The sequence below is a fragment of the Poecile atricapillus genome, chromosome 11 (assembly GCF_030490865.1).
Source record: "Poecile atricapillus isolate bPoeAtr1 chromosome 11, bPoeAtr1.hap1, whole genome shotgun sequence".
NCBI lineage: Eukaryota > Metazoa > Chordata > Aves > Passeriformes > Paridae > Poecile > Poecile atricapillus.
The window spans coordinates 12,373,534-12,379,533 of record NC_081259.1 but is presented as its reverse complement, the minus strand read 5'-3'; positions in this window follow the sequence as shown (position 1 = coordinate 12,379,533).

The window sequence follows — 6,000 nt, the reverse complement described above, 5'->3', positions numbered from 1 at the left end:
TTACCCTTTTCCCCGGGTCAGGGAAGCGGCCGGCTGTGGGCAGGGCTGCGGGGATCACTCCTCTTCCCCAAACCCACCTGCCCGGGGGGCAGCCCCAGACTACCGGGAAGCTGTGGGGAGCAGCCCGGTCAGGCAGCACCAGCCTGGGGCTACCCGGGTGGGGTTGGAGAGGGGAGGGGGCTGCCCTGGAAGGGTTAAGGCTTTTCAGGCCAAAATCCCCCAACAGAAGGCAGGGTCAGCCTCGGAGCTGAAATCTAAGTGCTAATGACTGATGCCCTTCACCCCTCCGCTGCCTCCAAAGGCGAGTGCCCTGGATGAGCCGGGGCCGGAGAGCATTTAACATTTGAACTTCTTCTCGTCTGCGAGGCAGCAGGCCGTTGTGCGCGGGGTCGCTGACCCCCAGCCCCGCTCCCCCCAGCCCCTCAGCTGCCTCCCAGCCCTAATTGAATGACAGATGGTCAGCGGCAGGGAGAGGGCAGGAGCGCCGGGGGCATGGGGCCCTGCTCCTGCCCACGCAGCCCCCTCGCCGGCCGCCCTGGAGGCTGCCTGGCACCCCGAGCCCTCAGCGCCACAGCCGGGGGCCGCGGGGCAGCGCGCAGGCCTGGGCCTGCCTGCTGCGCTGGGAACACCTCGGGGCCAGCCCGATCCCAGCCAGCGCCTCACCAGTCCTTCTCATCCCTCCGCCACACGACCAAATAACACTAAACCCACGGAGACCTGATCAGTACAGGGTGCCCGAGGCCTCCCGTGCTCCTGGCGGTGCCAGAACAGAGCAAGGAGCTGGGCCGGGCTGCCGAGGCTCCGCGGGGACACGGGGCAGCGCAGGAAGTCTGGGCAGGGGAGGCACAGCTGTGAGCGACCCCTTCCCCTGCCCGCGGCCCCGGGATGCCCTCGCTCCCCTCCGTGCCTCTAGCCGGGGGTTCTGGACACGTCCTGCCCTGGGAGGAGGATGCCACAGGTGACAGGAAGGGCCTTGCTGCAGCCTCCAAGGGCTCTGTGGAAATGGCGCTCGGTGCGGCCAGCCCGGCCCAGCCCCTGCCCGCAGCCCTGCCAGCTCGTTCCAGGCAGGGCTGGGGAGCCCAGGGTGAGCCCTCGGGGAGCAGAGGCCGTGCAAGCACAGCAGCCCCCGCGCCCCCGCTGCAGCCCGCTGTCCCTTTAACGGAGAGCCGTGATTCCCACAATTACTGGGATTACAAGGAAAGGGTTATCGATTTGCAGCCTGCACTGTGTGATCAGCGCCCGGGCGGCCCCCCAGCCCCCACCCCACCCCACCTCTCCTACTGTAAGCACGAAACCATTTATAAATGTTTTATTTCACTGATCGCCTCACCCTTGCTGCATAATAATAACCCCAGCAGCACGGCGATATATTCTCTCCACTCCCCCTCTCCCTGTGCCCGCAGCCTGCAAAAGGCACCAACGTGATATGCAGCAGCCCCTGATTTGTGTGTATGTTTTAATTACCGCCGGAGAAACCTGTACACAAGCATAAAAAAGGGTGAGGGAAAGGGAGAGCAGGCCCAGACGGCGGAGGCAATGGCAGCCTAATGCACCGCTGGCTGACAGCGACTTCCGCTCAGGCACCTTCTCCAGATCGAACCCTTCGATTGTAACTGAAACAATTTGCATACTGATTCCTCTCATAGCCTCCCGATCCATAACCAGCCAGGCAGCTATTCAAATGCAAGTAGCATCCCTAAATGCAAGGCTAGACTGACCAAAATGCGCTGTCCTACAAGCAGGAGGAGAAGAAAAACCCCTTGATTATTATTTCTATTTTTGTTCCTTTTAACCTTTAAAAGGTTTAGCTGGAAGCTGTTGGTTTATGGCTGGAGATGTAAGGGAAAGAATTGATCCTGAACTGGACTTAAAGATGGAGCAAAATGGGGCGCTGAAGAGATTTTTCGTTGTGGTTTTTTTTCTTTTTGCTTTTTCCTATTTTTATTTTTACCTGAGCCACAAACTGAGGCTCTTTGGGGGGAAAGAGTGTCTATCCTCTCTCCCATCCCCTTTCTCCACCAAAACCATCTCAGCTTCTGCAGACCCAGGGAATACACAAATTGCTGCCTGTGCCTCTGCCTCTGGTGCCTGTTGGGCTGATGAAGATCTTGTAATTCTGGCTGTAAATTCTTGCGTTTAAGTTGGTCCAATAAAAGATCTCTCCTACACCTTGTGAGGGTTTGGTGCTTTATTTTTTAACGGGACTGGCGTGGCAGCCGCGGCGGTTGCCTTTTTTTTTTTTTTTTTTCCTTCTTCTTTTTCTTCCTCTCGTTCTCATTTGAAATTATGCAGATAGATTTTTTTTTAATTTTTTTTTTTTTTATTTTGAGTTTTCTCCTCCTAGGGACAAATCTAGGAGGCGAGCCCGCAGCGGATGGCCGTCCCAGCGGCGTGCGGCGGACGGCGGGGTAAGCGTGCCCAGCGGGGCACGGTGCGGGCGGAGGGCCGGCGGGCGGGGCGGGGCGGGGCGCGCCGGGGCGGCCGCGGCCGCGCAGCGACAGCGGAACGGAGCGGGGGCCGCGCGGTGCCCGCGGCCTCCTCCGCGCCCGCGGAGCGGGGAGAGCGCAGGCGGGGGAGGGAGCCTCGCCCGGCCCCTCCGCGCCTGCGGATCGGCCGTCGTTCCCGAGCGGAGGGACCGGGCAGCGCCGCGCCCGCTCCGCCGCCGCGCAGCCCAGCGCAGGCTGCGGCCGCTGCCCGCCGGCGCGTCCGAAAGCGGGAGCGGTCCCGGAGCGCTGGCAGCCTCCATGTTTGGGGCTGTTCCTTGCTAAATTCACCGTGAATGTCCCCGAAATCGATCCCGATAATTTTCTGCTAATAAGGGCCCCGCTTTTATTTCGGTTGGGCTAAGCGGCGCTACGACGGCCATTGCGGGTCTGGGGATCGATTGCGAGCAGGTTCCTCCGCAGGTTCGTGCGCTGCAGAGCCCAGTCGCACGGATCCCCGAGCGTGTGCCTGCCGGGTAGCTGTACGCGGGAATAAACGATAGAGATGCGTAGATATTTTATTATTTAGCGGCAGCCGAGGGTAAGCTTTTAGGATGGAGCCGGCTGGCTCCCTCATCCCTCTAAAATTCCCATTTGCCTCGGGCTACGACCTGTTATTTGACCTTTAGACACCCCGGAAGATAGCTGAGTTTTTCTTTCGAAATAGAAATGAACGGACGTGGTGGGATGACTTCGCCAAGGGGAGCCGGGCCCGGGCCCGGCCCGGCCGGGGCTCGCCCTGCCCTCGCGGGGGTACGCGAACAAGGAGAGCTTTCGGGAGGGGGCCGGGGCCGAGCCCAGGGTGACACGCGTTCATTTTGATTTCATTTGAAGACATTTGATGGTTGTAGATCTTTCTCTGGTTTGTTGCATCACCACAGCTCACTCCTTAAAACAGTAATTCAAGATGTAAGTAAAAGTGTTTTCATTTTTATTGATCCTGCTAACATCTTTCATTACCCAACACGTAACCACAACAAATGATTGCTCATTTGATACGCAGAATTTTATCGACGCTCTCCCAGGCCGGGGCGCGGATCCTAAATCCCGGCGGCGTTGGGCGCGGTGCTGCCGGGACGGGAGGGCGGGCGCTGCCCGAGCCCCCGGCCCTGCCCAGCCGCCGCCGCTGCCCCGCGGCCCGGGCCCGGAGCGCTCCCCCCGCCCCGGCCCTGCCCAGGAGACGGCAGTGAGCCTTGGGGGAAAGGCAGCGCACCCCCAGCTTGCGCCGGGCCCTGCGGAGAGCCCGGGGTGCGGGGGCTGCCCCCCGGCCCTGCCCGCCGCTCTCGTTCCCTCGCAGCGAAACCCAACAAGTAGCGAGAGGAGAAGCGGCCCCGCACCGCCTCGGCCGCCACACGCCCGGCAGCGCCGGCAGCCAGGCGGCCCTTCGCTCTCCTCTGCTCTCTCCCGTTTTTTAGAAATACACTAATCAAATATTTTTTTAAAGGGTAATTTTGTTAAAAAAAAAAATACAAATAGAAATCACCAAATCTTTGGGGCGAATCGAGAACACCGAACGATTTGAAACCGCAGATCCTGTTTTATTTACACGACCCCTTTCAGCTAACGGCGTGAAAGGTTTTTCAACCACCAAACAAATGCTACTATTTTAACTCTCCTTGAGAATATTATTTTTGCTCCTAATACTAGAATAGAAGGCAGGTTTATGAGGGAGAGGCTCGAATAATTGGTTTCGATGCAAGAGACCTACAGTGAAATTAAACTAGGTGGATTCTTTATTAAATGATTTTCGGTCTTCTGTGGTTTTATGAAAATAAAAGGGAGCACTTTGTCATTTTTAACAATGTAAGTAGCCAATAAATCTAATTTTCACATTGATTTCTGTAGGAATTAAGTGATATCTACACTATCTGCTGTGAATTGTTTTTGGAAACAAGTGCGACTTTCTCCTGGCAGAAGCTTTTTTTTTTAAATAATAATTACCAAAAAAAATATTTTAAAAAGTACTTCTTAAACCATCAGGATTTTAAAGTAGGAAAATAATTATCTATGAGATTGATCATGTATATCTGAGACTGCATCTAGACAAAGAATTTTATAAAATGCGCCAAGACAGGCAAAGGAAGAGCATTGCATGGAAAAATGTCTAACACGAATAATTACAGAGGCGAAGAGTTTACAGAACCCTCGGTCTGGCGTCCGGGGAAGGGGAGAAAAGGATAAAAAAAAAAAAAAAAAGGAAGCGACTATATTCGCTCATACGTGTAACTAATAAAGATCTCAGCTGAGGAACCCAAGGCGTTTCGAGCAGCGCTGCCAGATTAAAACGTGTCCCTGACTTAATTGCCAAGTCGGGGCCACGTGCTGCCTGCGCGGCCAGGTGCCCTTCCCGGGGCCCTGGCAGAGCATCACCTCTGGGCATCCGCCGGGGATTCAATAGCACCTTTCCCTAAATAATGACCCAGAAGAATAGCGTTCACCAAAGCGCTATCGATCCCCATTGTGTCCGTGGGTTTGGACAGCCCGAGCCGATGTGACCTCAAGGATTACTCCTGTTTCGGGGTACCAAGGCGAGGGGCGCCGGAGAGGGCAGGAGCCCCCGCGGCCCTCCCGGGGCCGGCCCGATGAGGGGAGGGGGCACCAGGGCAGCAGCGGCTCGCTGCTGTGGGATGGGCCGGAGACCCCGACTGAGGGTCGTGCCCGCAAACAGGCGCTCCGCGGGCGGGAAGGCTCAGCCCGGCCCCGCGTGTCCGGGGAGCGTCGTGGGCGGTGGCTCCGAGGGAGGAGGAGCGCGGCTCCTTCCCTTTCTCCTCCCTCCAGTTGCCCCCAACTCTGCCCGGCCGAGGAGCGGGGCCAGCCGTGTCGGGGGAGGTTTCCGCGGGCCATGGGCCGGGCACAGCTGGCGGCGGTGCCCGCCAGGAGCTCGTCCTTTGCGCCCCAGGAGTGTTTCCCTGCGGGTTTCCCAGGGCATCCTCGCAGCATCTAAAGCCAAGGGTTGCAGCCCGCCGCGCCGTGCCCGCGTGTACCGTGCGTGGAGCACACATCCTCCTGGGGCCGGGGGAGAGGGGCAGCACCCGGCCGGTCCCAGCCTGCCTCCGAGAAGGCGGCAGTGTAGCGTTCAAACGCATCAAACTATCAGAAGTCATTTATCCGGTTTCATAAATAATGTCCTTATTATTTCCAGCCCCCTTAATTCATGCTCCTGTCCGCTTGATTGCGGGGTTTCAGCAGATAAAAAGTTTATAAGTTGGTCGGGTTCTTGTTTTCCTTTTTCCATCATTAACATCATTAATATAAGCTATCAATAACCCTGTCGTTTGGAGCATAGCTTCACAGTATTGATCTGTGCAGCTATTCATCTCTGCCATAGAAGACACGGAATAATTTTCGCATTACAGTAGCTTGGATTTGCTTTTAATTCATATTTAAAGCTGCAACTGGCTCTGTGGAGCTCTCTGCGAAAGACTAGAGGCGCCTAATTAATAATAAGTTAGAAACGAAGGAAGGCACCAGCGGATAAATAATTAATACAGACATCTCTGTCTCTTTGAATATTGCT